Source organism: Phascolarctos cinereus, unplaced genomic scaffold, assembly GCF_003287225.1.
Source record: "Phascolarctos cinereus isolate Bilbo 61053 unplaced genomic scaffold, phaCin_HiC Scaffold_5;HRSCAF=322, whole genome shotgun sequence".
Lineage (NCBI taxonomy): Eukaryota > Metazoa > Chordata > Mammalia > Diprotodontia > Phascolarctidae > Phascolarctos > Phascolarctos cinereus.
In genome coordinates this window covers 272,368,303-272,383,904 of record NW_027555958.1, presented here as the reverse complement: position 1 = coordinate 272,383,904, position 15,602 = coordinate 272,368,303, and the positions used below count along the sequence as shown (strand labels likewise).

The following is a 15,602-nucleotide window of genomic DNA, read 5'->3' as shown; positions in this document are numbered from 1 at the left end:
TCAATGACCGTGGAGAATGCTGCATTCTTTAGCTCCTATTGTCAGTTGTGAAACCTTTAGGGTTTTGTGTGGTCTGGACCGTTTAGAAAAGTGGTTAAATTTTATGTTGATGCAGCAGGCAGGGGAAATTGCTGCATTTAAAAGCAGACGTTTTTTGATATTTATCACCAACTTCTAGCACCTTCCTCTGACCTGATAGCTGCCTTCTTGGCGCCCCACAGAAACCCTGTCTCTGTTAACTGGCTGCTTGTTTTCTGGAAGCTTATCCAGAGTTGCAGAAATACATGTGATGCCCTCACCACCTCTCAGGCCTGAGCAAATAGTCACCTGCTAGAACCTGCCACTCAATTGTGTTTCCCTACAGATCTGACTTGCTAACTATCAACCAACAAACATTTATTAAGCTATTACTATGTGCCAGGCACTGTGCTAAGTGCCAAGCAACAAAAAAAGATTAAAAAAAAAGTGCTTATCAGGACTCAAGAGCTCACATTCTACCTGTCGGAACAATGTGTGTTATAGGGCAGCAGATAGCGTTGGACTTGAAGTCTGAAAGACCTGAATGCAAATTCTGCTTCACTAGCCATGTGGCCCCCTGCAAGTCCCTTAAGCTCAGCCTTGATTTCCTCATTTGTAAAACAAGGGCTGTGGTGAGAATCAAATGGGATTATGTGTAAAATATTTTGCAGGCATTAAAGCAAAATACTAGCAATTTATATAATTCAGAAATAGGTACATACTCTGTATTTTTTACTCATCAATAAATACATACAAAGTAGATGGGAGGTATCCTTAGAGGAGAAGGTACTAGAAGCTTGGGGGAGGCGGGGGGGGGTGCAGGGAGACTTAGGCCTTCCTGCAGAAGATGGCAGTTGAGCTGCATCTTGAATGGGCTAGTCACCTTTCTTCATACATTCATCTTTCAGAGGCAGGGAGGGAGGTGGGTGCTGCAATAACAAAGCAGTGGCAGGTGACAAAGCCAAATCTGTTTGGTAACAGCTGTCTTAGGATCAGAGGGAACCACTAGGCTTGGGGGTTAGGGCCACATCTTTGATCCAGGTAGTCTCAGCCGACCTGTTTGTACATGGGAATGAATAAAGGCCTGGTGAGCTTCTGAGCAGAACATATGCCCTATGTCATGATCAAACAGCTTTATCCTATCTGCTTTTGGAAAACATGAAAGAAATTATGCAGCTTCCAATTCTGCCATCTGCTGCCTCTGTGACCCTGGGCAAGTCACTTCACTTACAGTCTAGGCCTCAGTTTCCTGAGCTGTAAGATGAGAAGGATTAGATGACCTCTGAGGGTCTTTTCTAAGTTTATGATCCTATATCCCTTCTCAGAGAAAGCAAAGAGCATAGACAGCTTGGAGGACCCCTGATGAGGGTCAGTAAGTTAATCAGCAACCATTTATTAAGCTTCTGTTATGGGCCAGACACTGGGAAAACAAAATGAGTCCCTGCCCTCAAGAAGCCTGCATTCTATCAGAAGAGATGACATGTGAATGAATAAATATATACAGTATACATGCAAAATGAAAACAATGTAATTTTTGAAGGGAGGTTATTCGGAGCTGAGAGGAGAGAGATATAAGGAAAAGCTTTATGTAGAAGTGATGGGGTATGGGCTCTGTACTGCTCCCCACTTTGAACTTTCCCATGAATTTCAGGAACCTAGCCCCTGAACCCAGATCCCTGGCATTCCTGAGGCATTGCCCATCTCAGCCAATAATCCTTTTAACTGTCCTTCCATCATCTTCACCTGGCCCACCTCAGGCTACTTGCCACTCTTTTATTTTTGTTTTAGGCTAAGCAATGGGGTTAAGTGACTTGCCTAGGGTCGCACAGTGTCAAGCGTCTGAGGCTGGACCTTAACTCACATCCTCCTGACTCCAGGGTCAGTGCTCTATCCACTGTATCACCTAGCTGCCCCTACTTGCTATTCCTTAATCCCATCCAGATCTTCCCACGGTTTTTCTGTATAAAATATCAATCTTTCCCCCATCAAACTGCTCAGATTCTTAAAATCTGGCCTGTTTGTATTGGCATCACAAACAGTACAGAATTACTAGGAATTTTGCCCAACCCAGCTGGTGTTTTAATAAGTATTTGGACTGAAAGAAGGCTTGAGTGGTTGAATTCTTTCCAGGCAGACCTGCACCTTTGCCCTTGCATTTTGGGGTTCCCAATATCCCTAGACCACAATAGAGGATGGTGCTTAAGCTGAGTCTTGAAGGAAGAAAATGTAGGAGAGGGGTGAGGAGGGAGCATGTTCCACATTTGGGGAACTAGCCGGTATGAAGGCCATCACTAGAAATAGAACATCATGTATGAAGAGGTGGCTGGACCAGAGGTTGTGAATAGAAGTAATGGATAATATGCCTGGAAAGGCAGACTGGTACCAGTTCAGGAGGAATTTAACCAGAGCTGTTTCTATTTGATAGAGAATTGTGACAGAAAATGGCTCTATGAACAGACTGAAACAGAAGGGGGAGAAATTATTCATAATAGGCATGCTGGATAATTTGAGGGGTTTGAATGAGCTGGTCCATTCCCTTGTAGTTCTAAAATTCTACTGTAGAATATTCAGAATTTAAGATGATGAACTAGTCTTGAGTCTCTTTGGGAACAAAAGACGAACAACATGATGAACCAGTGACAAAGATTTGAAAAATGTTATATTACATATAAATGTTGTATATTAGGTGTTTCTGAATTCATTGTTCTATGTACATTTTAGATGGGCTTAATGAGCTTTAGTCTATTGTGGAGAAATAAGCAAGCTGAGTAGATGGGGACAGTGCTAGACTGTACAAAGAGAACTGATCTTTGTACAACTGTTAAAACCATTCTGGTGTTAGTTACTATGAATTAAACAGAGGGCAAAATCATGAAAGCAATTTATCAGATTACATTCACTTTGAATAAAGAAACAAATAATGAAAATACAATTGTTTTTAAGGCTACCTAAACATTCTTAGGCCTTTTCTACCCAGATTTCTATCAAATCAGAGATTCTTAATATTTTTAAATTTAAACTGTAAACCAATAAATTCTAAATAAACGTAGCTCATTTGATTTAACATTTGGCCTGGTATTTTGAATTGAGTTAATTCTCTGTTGTGATGTAGATACAACTCTTTACACCACCTCTCCCTCCCAATCCTTTGCAAATTGAAGGCTCTTCACCAAATAGAATCTAGGTTGAATTGGTGTAATCCTTCAATAAGCTGCAGAAGTATACTCCTTAGGTATAGACAATGTTAGATTTTTTTTCTCACAATAGAATATTATACATATATTATCAAGGCCTTAAGTTGCCTTCAAATTCAGAGTTGTTACATTTCCAATGTTATTTAAATACAAACATTTTTCAATGGTAGCATAATGGTTTGGGTTTTTTTTAAAAACACATTTACATGGGAAATTACCTTAAGAATATTCAATATTTCTGCTTTTATCAGTTTCTTCTGCAGAGTTAGCTTTGAAGAGCTTGACTTCCAAAGGACTCTCAACTAAGGGCAGCTAGGTGGCGTAGTGGCAGTGGACAGAGTACTGGGCCTGGAGTCAGTTAGAGTACTGGGCTGGAATTCTAGAATTCAAATCTAGCCTCAGACACTTACTAGCTATGTGACTCTGGGCAAGTCACTTAACTCTGTTTGTATCAGTTTACTCATTTGTAAAATTGACTAAAGAAGGAAATGGCAAATCACTCCAGTATCTTTGCCAAGAAATGAGGTCACAAAGAGTTGAACACAACTGAAAAAAAGACTGAACAACACACAACAGTTTGTATTTGATCAGAGGCAAACAGAAGACACTGTGGTATATTTAGTAGAAGAGTAATGGTCAGACCTTGTAGTTGTGGTGGAGGACAGGGTGAAGAAAGAGGAGGCTTTACGTAGGGAGATCAATTAGTTGGCAATGTTTCTGGTGAGAGGTGGTGAAAAACTGAAATAGGGTGGTGGCCATGCAAGTAGAGAGAAATCAGATGTGAGAGATGTTGTAGAGGTAGAAATAGTAAGATTTAGCAACCAAATGGATATGTGGAGGGAGACAAAGTAAGGTCACAAGGACAAAGCAGAGGTTACAAACCCAAGAAATGGTGGTGACTGTGATAGAAACAGGAAAGTTTAGAAAAGGGGTGGGTTTGGAGGAAAGATGAGTTCATTTTTGGAAGTGTTGAGTTTGAGATGCCTACTAGATTATCCAGTTTGAAATGTCCAAGAGGCAATTTTTGACGTGAGACTGGAGCTCAGAGGAGAGACTAGGGATGAATACATAGATCTAGCACTCATCTGTATAGAGATGATAATTAAGCCATGGAAGCTGATAAGGTCACCAAGTAAGGGAGTCTATATAGAGAAGAGGGCCCAAGACAGACTTTTGGAGTACACTTACAATTATTGGGTGTGATATGATGAACCAGTAAGAGTTTGAGGAATGATCAGAAGGAACAGTGACATCACAGGTGATGCCTTGATTCATGTGCGATTTAGATTTATTTTTTTCCAAATTTTTAACATTTTCATTTAAAGTTTTGAGTTCCAAATTCTATCCCTTCCTACTTCCCTCTCCTCCTCCTCCCTGAGATGGTAAGCAATCAGATATAGGTTGTACATGTGCAATTGTGTAAAACATTTCCACATTAGTCATTCTGTACAAGAAGACTTCAATAAAAGAAGAAAATGAAAGAAAGTGAAAAATAGCATGCTTTGGCCTGTATTCAAACAATATCAGTTCTTTCTCTGGAGGTGGACAGTATGCTTCATCATTAGACCTTTGGGATTGTCTTGGATCATTGTATTGCTAAGAATAGCTAAGTCATTGACAATTCTTCATTGAACAATATGGCTGTTATTGTGTACAACATTCTTCTGATGCAGTTCACTTCACTAGGCATAGTTCAGGTAAGCCTTAAGTTTTTCTGGAACCATCCTGCTGGTCATTTCACAATAATATCCTGTTACAATCATATACCATGGTTTGTTTAGCCATTCCCCAACTGATGGGCATCCCTTTGATTTCCAATTCTTAGCTACCACAAAAAGCATTATAAATATTTTTTGTACAAATAAGCCCTTTCCCCTTGTTTTAGATGTCCTTGGAATATAGACTTTGCAGTGGTATTGCTGGATCAAAGGGTATACACAGTTTTATAGCCCTTTGGGCATAATTCCAAAATGCTCTCCAGAACAGTTGCATCAGTTATGATTTGGATTTAAGTGAGGCAGAGTTGCACAAAGTCATTAGCCTCCCTCTCTCTTCTAACATCATCAAAGTACAGTGGCAAGACAAATGTTAAGATGACTGGAGATGGCCTGGGATGCAATAGATGATGTTGGCATCTTCAATGTCTGACTGAGCTCTAAGTGCTCCACAAAGCCTGCTTCAGCCACTTTCATGGCTGTTGGAACAAACTGTTCTCATCTGCCCAGTCCACCAAGGAAAGTCTTCACATGTTTGGGGCTGACATCCCCAAGCTCATTAACAGGTTTGAGGCCTGTTGGTTACCCTTAACCTGGTTTAGCCTGTCTGTTGAGATGATTTTACAGGGATGTGGCTGTTGCTTGTGCCATAGCTTCTTGGAGCCACAGGTGACGGCTGAATGAAGTTGGACACCACAGCCCTGAAAAGGTATTAGCGAGCTCTCACATCAGAGGTGCTAGCCCTCCCTGAACACCCCATGCATCCCAATCAGACAAGCAGGGGAACCAAGGAGCAGTGTAATGAAAAGCAGAGTAGAGAAAGGAGCCAGAAGAAGAGTGTGGTCAAATTGGTAAATACTACACAGGGAGGTTGAGAAAAAGCTGTCATGTCTGGCAATTAAGAAATCATTGGTAACTTTGTAGAATGTCAGTTGAGAGCTGAGGTCAGAAGGCAGTTTGCAGAGAGTCGAGAAGTGAATAAGGGGAGAGGAAATGGAGACAATGAGTGTAGAAAACTTCTAGGAATTTGGCTGAGAAAGGAAGGAGGAAGAGATGGTAAAGTCTAGTGAAGGCTTTTAAAAGATGGGGGAAAGAGAAAAAGGAAAAGGGGAGGGGGGAGAAGGTGAAAAGAAGGTGTGTGAAAAAAGAGAAAAGGGAAAAGTGAGAGGGAAAGAGAGATGAAGACAGGAAGATATGGCCCAAGATCCTTAACCATCAAATCAGTTTTGCTCAGCAAGGTTTACTCCCAGGGAATAGACCCACACAGAATCCACTGCTTGATGACTGGCATTAGGGAACTTGACTGCAACAGTTCTTCAAAGCAGAGGATTCTGTACAGTCAGGGGAAAGGAAGTGCCTACTATATGAAAGAAATTCAAGGCTGGGTCAAAAGGCACACTCTCCTTTAGTTTTTGTATAGGCTTCATTTGAACTCAGACCCTGGGGTGCCAGGTTGTATTGGCATGTGGCCAACAGTCAGGACTTTGTCCCAGTTCCTCCTCAGAGTTAAATTAACATGAGGTGGCACTGGGTGAATGTCCATGACGTGTTTCATGGGTCCCAAGTCTAATCTGATTCTCCTGGTTCCACCCCCAAGCTTATGCAACTTGGCTGCTTGTGTTTCGAGCCTTATAAACATGGAAATGAAAGGCTCCAGTCCTTCTCCAACTTTCTCCCCTAAGTTATGTGTCCACTGCCACTCTCCTCCTACCTCACTGCTATTTCCACTAAGCCATCCTTTCCCTCTCCAATTCATGCCACTTTTGGTTCTATAGGAGAGAAGATGGGGCAATAAGAAACCCAAGCCTGAAGTTTTTCCTTTTAAATAATTTTTATTTTTATTCTGAATTTAACAAATACTAAAAAGAATGGGCATTTGCATATACAAAGTAGAACAGAAAAAGACGTCTGTACAAAAAATTGCAGGTCTCAATTATGTACAGCTTGCTTTTCTTGCTGAGGTCACAGGGCTCTTATGTGACTAGGCAATCTTCAACGAACTATGCACCTACTATGTACTTAGTACAAACAGAAATATGCCATCCAATCACAGCCTATTTTTGGCTCACTCCTGGGACAAATTCTAAGAACTACACTAGACTCTTGAGACTCTCAGTCTAACCAGGATATCATAGAATTACTGTCAAAGAATGTCAGAGCTTGAAGATCCCTTTTGGATCAGCTAGCCCAACTCCTTTATTTTACTGGAGCAAACTTTGGCCCGGAGAACTCAAGTAACTTATTCATGGTCACACAGCAGGTTGCAGGCAGAGACAGGTTTTCTGACACCTGGGTCAGTGTTCTTTACACCACACTACAGTACCATCTTCCACATACCTTCTAGCCCTTCAATTCCAACAATGAAGTGTTCCCTAGTCACATATATCCTTCAGGTCTGATCCTGATATATATATTCTCAAGCCTAAAGATCCATTTCTCCAGGGGTTGGAGCAGAAGGAAGAAGCAACTTCCTGGTTAAGAAAACAAATATATAACCCCTTCTTGGCAGTACTAGGTGATTACACAACCTACTCCACCCTAACTATTGTTCTAAAGCTAAGCCGTCAAAACTCCTTTAAATCCATTAATAATTCCCAGTTGTAGGACTAGGCTGGGAGGCTTCCATGCTATTTTGTCTTTGTCAAATCACTTGATCACTATTGGTGACCTGCATATCAGCTGGGCTAGCAGTTCCCACTATATTTTTCTTTTTTTTCCACCATGACCTTGCTTCTCACAAATCCCACCCTTCAATTAGAAACAGTGGAGAAGAGGCATTCAAATTTAACACACCAAGTTGGGTTTCCTACTCTACTGTCCCCCTAGCAAACTGGCTTTTCTGCTTCTACAAGTCATAATGATTAGGGGAAAAAAAACAAACCTCAGAGAATGTGGTTTCCAAAGGATCACTTTATGTTAAAGAGAAGGCACATTTTAAAGATTGAAGGCAGACAGGTCTGCAAATATGAAATAAACCAGTTTTTATCCACATAATCCAGTCTACTACAGCTTACTCACAACTAACTATAGCTACTTGAGGTGCATCAAGGCCAATCATACTAAAAGCTTTTAATGCCATAGAAAAAGCACTGAATAGAAAGTCTGAGGGCCTAGGCTCCAATCCCAGCTCCAGTAATTATGTCCTTCTGTCAGTTCAAGTCATTTCCCTTCCTTGGTCTCAGTTTGCTCATTTGTAAAATAGGACATTGGGCTATATAATCTCTAATGTTCTTTTCAGTTCTAATACTTGTCAAACTACCCCAGGAAGGAAAAAAAAATAGAAGAAATTAGCTATTTAGAAATCAATTACACTAAAAAACTAATTAGTTAGGGAGACAAAATATCTGTGGAAGTGAAGAACAGTTTTATAGAGTAACTTATCAACAAATACAAACTGATTTATGGCACTCTGTATGAAAGAATGAATAGCTGAGAGGGGTTGGTAATGGAAGGCCATCTAGAAAAACTGAATTCTGAAAGTGAGGAATGTAGAAGGAGAAATTTGGGATGCTTGGAAAGCTAAGTCAAGCAATACAGATTTTAAGATGGGAAGGAAGGAAGCTACTGAACTACTAGAAGTCAATGATGAATAAATGAATTGAGAAGAGTTTATTATTTGGGCAGCTTGTGTCTGTGGGTTGGGTTGATGTCTGGTACTATAATAACAAACCAGGTTCAAGGGGTTGTGGGCCTAGACTGGAGTAGCTGTGAAAGCAGTAAACCTGTTTGTCCTTCATTTCAAAGAGAACCAAGGACTGAAGCATGAATTGGATTTAAATGAGGCAGAGTTGCACAAAGTCAAATTATAGTAGTAAGACAAAAGTAAAATGACTGGAGATGGCTTGGTATGCAGTAGATGACCTTAACATCTTCAATGTCTGGCCAAGCTCTAAGTGCTCCACAGAGCCTGCTTCAGTCACCTTCATAGCTATTGGAATAAATTGTTCTCATCTGCCCATTCCATCAAGAAAAGTCATCCCCTAAACTCACTGACAAGTTTGAGGCCTGTTGGTTACCCTCAACCTGGTTTAGCTTGCCTGCTGGGATGGTTTTACTGGGGTGTGGCTGCTGCTCATGCTACAGCTTCTTTAGAGCCATAGGTGACAGGTGGGCGAAGGTAGACACCAAAGATGGATGAGTAGCCCTGAAAAGGGCTTGGCAAGTCTTCACACCTATATACCTTGAGAGACATTACAAGGAACCAGTCTACCTACTTTGGCAATACAACGGATGTTAGGGATAAAGAGGGAGTATAGTTGAAAAATAGTGGAGAGAGAAAAGCCAAATTCCCCTAAAAAAAAAAACACTCCTCCAAACAGACCTAGAAAATGCAACAGATTCAATCCTAATGGGGAAATCCAGAAAAGTCACAGTCAGTCATCTGTTCAGTCCAGGTCAACATAGGGAATCAGTCAGAGTTCCGTGGACACTTGAGAATAGGGTTAGGCCAAGAGCCAGGCCAGGTTCACAGAATATTCCAGATCTAGGAAGAGGTTGTAAAACAGGCAACTAGAGGTCTCAGACCTCAACAGGGAACCCCCAGCCCCCTACCAGGGGGCCTCATAACAAGGACAAGTGCCAAATGGCAGCTTTGTGGCCCACTATCCAGTTCTAGGTCACAGATCCAGGCAGACTGAGAAGGGGCCTACTGGTGGTATCCCCTGATAGGGAGACCCTGGGCAGTGAAATGAGAAGTAGGAAGTTCAGAAGTAAGCAGCAGCAATATGGCTCAGACTCCCCAACAGCAGAGTGGTGTCCCAGCATCTAGCCCAGTCTAAAGATTGTAGAAAAATAACTAGGGTAGGAATCCCAAAACAAAGGGAAGCCTACAATTTATCACTCTGAACCAACAGAGCTTTCCAGCTGGCTGATAGAGGCTGAATTCAGCAGTGTTGTACTGTTGCTAAGCCCTAAACCCAGGTAAGGAAATTGCAGAGCTCAGACGGGGAGAGGAGATCAGACTATGCCCTAATCATAGGTTAGGAGCCATGAAAGTCTGCAGGTGCCCAGCCTGAGTAGTCCCTGAGATTCTGACACAACACACTCACTACTCCAAGAAAGCAGCCATAGGAACAACCTAGATCTCCCCTCCAGAATTTTGGCAGAGCCTTGCCCTAACAAAGTCTGGAAGTAGGCTGGAAGAACAAGCAAATAAAAAAGAATCCATCATAAAGGGCTATTGTGGGGACCAGGATGCTTAAGACATAAACCTTAGAAGAGGATGACTTCAAAACATCTACAAGTAAAGCCTCAGAGAAAGACACAACTTGAGCAAAACTCAACTTTTAGTCCCAGAAGAGATGAAGCAAAGATTAAAAAAAAAGTTTAAAAAAATTTTAAAATTAAATGAGAATGCTTGAGGGAAAAAAAAAACCACAGGAAAAGAAATGAGAGCAATGGAAGAAAGAACTGGAAAGGGAATTAATAGCTTGGTACAAAAAGTACAAAACCTTCCCCAAGGAACAAAATCTCTGAATATTTGAATGGACCAAATAGAAGCCAATGACTCCATGAGACAATAAGAAATTAAATTAAATCAAAGTCAAAAGACTGAAAAATAGAAGAAAATATAAGGTATCTGATAGGAAAACCTGGAAAACAGATTGAGGAAAAAAATTTAACAAACATTGGACTATCTGAACACTATGACCAAAAAAATACCCTAGACATCATTTAAGAAACCTTAAAGGAAAGCTACCCAGATCTCTTCAAACCAGAAGGCTACATGGAAATGGAAAGGATCCACTGATTACCTCCTGAAACCCCAAAATGAAAACTTCCAGGAACTTTAGCCAAAATCCAGAGCTTCCAGGTTAAAGAAAAAAATAGTACAAATAGCCAGAAAGAAAGAATTCAAGGATTAAGGAGCCATGGTCAGGAGTATAAATTATTTAGCATCCACCACTATAAAGGATTGGAGAAATGGGAATACAATATTCCAGAAGTTAAATGATATAGGCTTATAACCAATAATAACTTACCCAGCAAAACTGAGTATAACACTACAAGGGGAAAAATATACCTTTAATGAAATAGAATACTTCCAAGTATTCCTGATGAAAAGACCACAGCTGTACAGAAACTTTGACATTCAAACGTAGGAGTTTAAGAGAAAAATAAATAGGTAAACATGAATGAACAATGATAAGGGACTAAGCAAGGACAAACTGCTTACACCCAAATATAGAAAAATGATACACGTGTCCCCTGTGAACATTATCATCATCAGAGGTCACAGAAAGAATCTAATTAAGCAACATATAAAGCTATCCAACACCTACTGTACTGGTACTGTTTTAGAGACCAAAGGGAAAGCAATTTAGATCAGCGGGGCCACTAAATCCTACATAAGGATTCCTGAGGGCCAGATACTGATTTTATCTAACTCATATTTTATTTACTTTGTTAGATGTTTCCCAAATACAGTTTAATCTGGTTCCACTCCCAAATGTTACATTTGGCTTGTCTGGTTTAGATGACAAAGTCCTTGCCCTCACATGTCTTAGGAGTAAAAAATTATAGATTTAGAGCTGGAGGAACTTTAGAGATTATCTAGTCCAGGGGTTCTTAATTTGGAGTCCAAGGATCCAAAAAGTATGTAGATAGATTTCAGAAGGCCTTTAAATTTGGATGGGGGAAAATAATATCCATTTTCATTAACCTTTGACTCCTTTATAATTCTGTATATTTTACTTTATGCAGTTAAAAAGATTATTATAAGAGGACCATAGGTTTCATTAGAGTTCCAAAGCAGTTCATGACACAAAAAAGGTTTAAGAACCTCTTAACTAGTTCAAATGAACCCCATAAAGGTTGAATGACTTTCCCAGGCCTACAGTTAATCAGGATTTGAACCCAGATCCTCTAACTATAAATCCAGAATTATTTCCACTGTACCACACTGCCTCTTGTTTTAGTAGGGGGAATTCAACTTTTTCTATTAACTCAAGAACTTGTAATTTTGCTGAAATGGGTACTCCCTCTCCCTATGCAGAGCATAACTGCTTCTCTGCTTCAGCAGATGGTCTTTAGGGGTTGGCATGTTCTAAAACTTCATCTTCACCTTGTGGCCAACTTGGTTTGGGTTTGGCTACCCAAACTAGTTTTGGGAAAAAGATACAGGATCTTATTACCAGCCCTTTCCAGTTTAGTAGGACCAGCTAGAGTTTACACTTGGCTGGCACAATCTCCAGAAACTCAGAGTCGCCTCGCACCACCCACAATAAGGAACACAGGACTCCAGTAAGGACTGGGGAAGGGTTCAACATAGATACAAACAACCATAATGCAAAATGATACATGATATATTTTAAGTATATAAGAGGTACAAACCAAGTGCTACAGGAAGTCTGGGGAAGAAAGGTTCATTACTCAATGAAGCAATCAGAAATGTCATCATGAATGTGACATTTGAGGTGGGCTTTTTAATGGCAAGTAGTCTAGTTGGCCTAGAGTAAAAGTACAAAAAAAGATACGGTAGGAACAAATAAATGAGCATTTCTACATACAAAGTAGAACAGAAAAAGGATTATGCATGAAACTGCATATCTCTATTGTATATAACTTGCCTTTCCTTTTAAGTATACCATAAATTCAACATGTAACTTTCAAAGTTGTCCTGTTTTGTTTGTGTTTCCTTCTGGCCTTCCTTCTGTTCTCGTCTGTGCATTTTCTAAAATGCCTCAATGACCCTCTTTTCATTTTGGCCACTCTACTGATATCCTCCTTTTCCCTATGACATTCCCCTCTGGCAACAGAAAAAGAAAAATTATAATAAATATACATAGTCAAGTAAAAGAAATTCCCACATTGGCCTCATCTAAAAATTTGTTTTTCTGTACCTTGAATCCATCATCTCTCTTTGTCAGGAGGTGAGTAGCATATGTTACCATTCAACCTGTGGGATCATGTCATGTCACTGCATTGATCAAAAATTTTTAAGTCATTCAAAGCTGTTGGAATAGTAGCTTTACCTTGACTGGCTTCATTCATTTAGTAGGAAACCAATGAATTCTGGCAGTGGGGATTAAAGGGGAGAAAGTGGAGGCAGCAAGACTAATTAGGAAGTTACTTTAATAGTGTAGATGAATGGTAATGAGACTGGTAACCATGGTAATAGAGAAAGGGGTACAGTTGAGATTTTGCAAAAGTACAACAGATAAGATCTGGTAACAATGATTTCAACCATAGATCAGTAGGTGAATGGTATTACTACTGGAAGAAACAGTAAAACCAACATAAAGGAAAGCAATATTGAGAAATACTAGAACTCTAATCAATGCAATGACTGTTCAGGACTTCAGAAGACTGGCAGAGAGGTAGAGGATTACAGGTACCAAGCATACCAAGGCAGACAGGACTGACATGATTTGTTTCATTTAACTGTTTCTGGAAAGAATCCTATTGGAGAAGGGGTAGAGAAAGAGGAAAGGACTTTGGGGCAGCCATGTTGCAGTGTATAGTGTGCTGGACTTGCAGTCTGGAAGACCGGTATTCAATTCCCAACTCATTCACTAGTTAAGTGACCGTGGGCAATTCACGTAACTTCGATGGGCTTCAGTTCACAGGTGATGTTTAAAAAGGATCAATACATTTTTTTTTAAAGGAAAAACACCAAAGTCATAAGGAGGAAAAGATTCAGGAGGATTAAGTCTTGGACATGTTGAGTTTGAGGTGCCAGTTATTTAGATGGCCTTGTAGGTACGAAACTTGGGAGAACATCCTACTGCCTCCATAACCTTCCCAATCCATCACCATGATATCACTTCTCTGTTCAAAAACCTTCATTTGCTCTCCATCACTTTCAGTCAAATATTCTTGATCCTGATACTTAAGGCCTTCCACAATTCTGCTATAATCTACACAACTACCCTCCACTTTATACATCTACCATACTTTGTCTCTACCTAGCTCCCATTCTGCCCTATCCCGTCTCTCTAAGTTTGCATATTGTCTCCCATGAACAAAATGAAATCATCCCATCTAAATACACAACACACTGAAGCCCTCACTTCCTACAAGGCCTAACTCAGAATTCACTTTCTCCAATTATGACCTTCCACCAACCTAGATTTCTTCCTCTTGAAATAACCCAAAGTACTTTGCCTGGATCTTTCCTTTGAACTTATTCTATTCTTCCTTGTATCAGTTATCTCTACCCATCATAAGCAGCTTCCTAAGCTCCTAGAGAGCAGGCTCTGTATTATATATGAGACCTCATGGGATAATGGAAGGAGTGTTGAAATACTTAAGTTAGAGGACCAGTGCTCCAAAGTTATTTAAGCTCCACAGTTTTTAATTTCCTCAACTCTAAAATAAGGGAGACGGCTTAAGTATCTTTAGAGCTCTAAATTTTTCCTCATTACTGTGTAAAGCAGTTAAGGGGAAAAATGTATGGGGGCAGGGAGGCCAGGACTCTAGGGAAGAGACAGAGATGTTGGACAGCTATTTGTTGGAATTGAAGTATAAGGAATGATTTGGGCTATCAAAGCACTTAAAAGTTTAGTAAGGAAGGCAACTGGATATCTTCTAGTTTTCATAGATCAGATAAACTGTGATTTCTCAGAGAAAAGCGAGGGCTCTGTATCAAGAATCAAAAGATTTGGATTTCTAGAGTCAGAAAAGGAAGTAGATAAATAAGGAGATAGTATGGTATACTGGAAAAAACCCTTGGTTCGGGAATTTACTTACTACCTGTGTGACCCTGGGCAAGTAATTTCCTCTCTCTGGGTCTGCTGTCTTACTCGTCAAAATTAAGAGGTTGGTCTAGGTCGGGGTCTTTTTTTGTGTCACGGACGCCTTTGGCAGTCTGGTGAAGCCTTTCCTCAGAATAACATTTTTTAAGGAACTGAAGAAATAACTTTTGGAGAGGGCTTAGTGAAAATAAAAATGTCAATTCTCCAGCCCAGGCTCGTGGACCCCTTGTCATGTCCTTTCCACTTCGAATTCCTCTAACTCTAAGCAGAGAAGCAGTTAGAGAGGCAAGAGTAGAACCAGGACACGAGGTGGACGGCCTGGCCGGGCTGCAGCCAGCTCTTCTCCTACGGGCAGGTCCCCTTCAAGGGCCTAGGGTCCCAGCCCGCTTCGCGGTCCTTGGCACGAGCTGGAGAGACGGAGCCTACCAGCCGCCCAACTGCCGGACACCTCGAGGCCCAAAGCAAGTGGCTCAGGGCATCGCGGGGATCACGTGGGCGCAGTATCGCCTCAGCTTCCGAATCCATCCCCTTCCCTCTCCTTCCAAACTTCCCAAGGCAGGAATCACACGGACCACACGCTCGCCGGAAGTTACCTCACCAACACTTCCTTCGGTATGGGGTGGGGGTTGGGGGAGGAGGCGGTGACTACTAGGGAGACGCGGTCCAGTTAGAATCCAACACGAGGGGTTTCCTGAGCGCACGCGCCACCCAGTAGTTCAACTGGGTCTCTCCCTTACCTCACACCCTCCCCATTGCCACGTTCTACAAGGAAACGGTAAAGGGCCCGTGCGCCTACTAGCCAATCAAACCTTTAATATCCGGGTTTCCCCGAATGTGACAGCCAATCAAAAAAGGGAAGGTGCCGGTGAGAACTACCAGTTAGAAGTAGGGAAAGAGAAAGTTCTCTCTTTAAGCCAATAAGAAATGTGGGCAGGACGTGAGCGTGATTGCTTTTGACCAATTATAAGGGGAAGAGGGCG

General features: G+C 41.1%; 1 long non-coding RNA gene across 1 annotated transcript; it reads right to left on the bottom strand.

Moving 5' to 3' along the window:
* Positions 1-2,895: 2,895 nt before the first annotated feature.
* LOC144457726 (uncharacterized) lies at positions 2,896-15,457 on the bottom strand. Its single transcript, XR_013487170.1, has 2 exons — positions 14,621-15,457; positions 2,896-5,628 (listed from the first exon to the last, which is right to left on the bottom strand). It is a non-coding gene; the product is annotated as an uncharacterized LOC144457726 (long non-coding RNA).
* Positions 15,458-15,602: the final 145 nt, after the last annotated feature.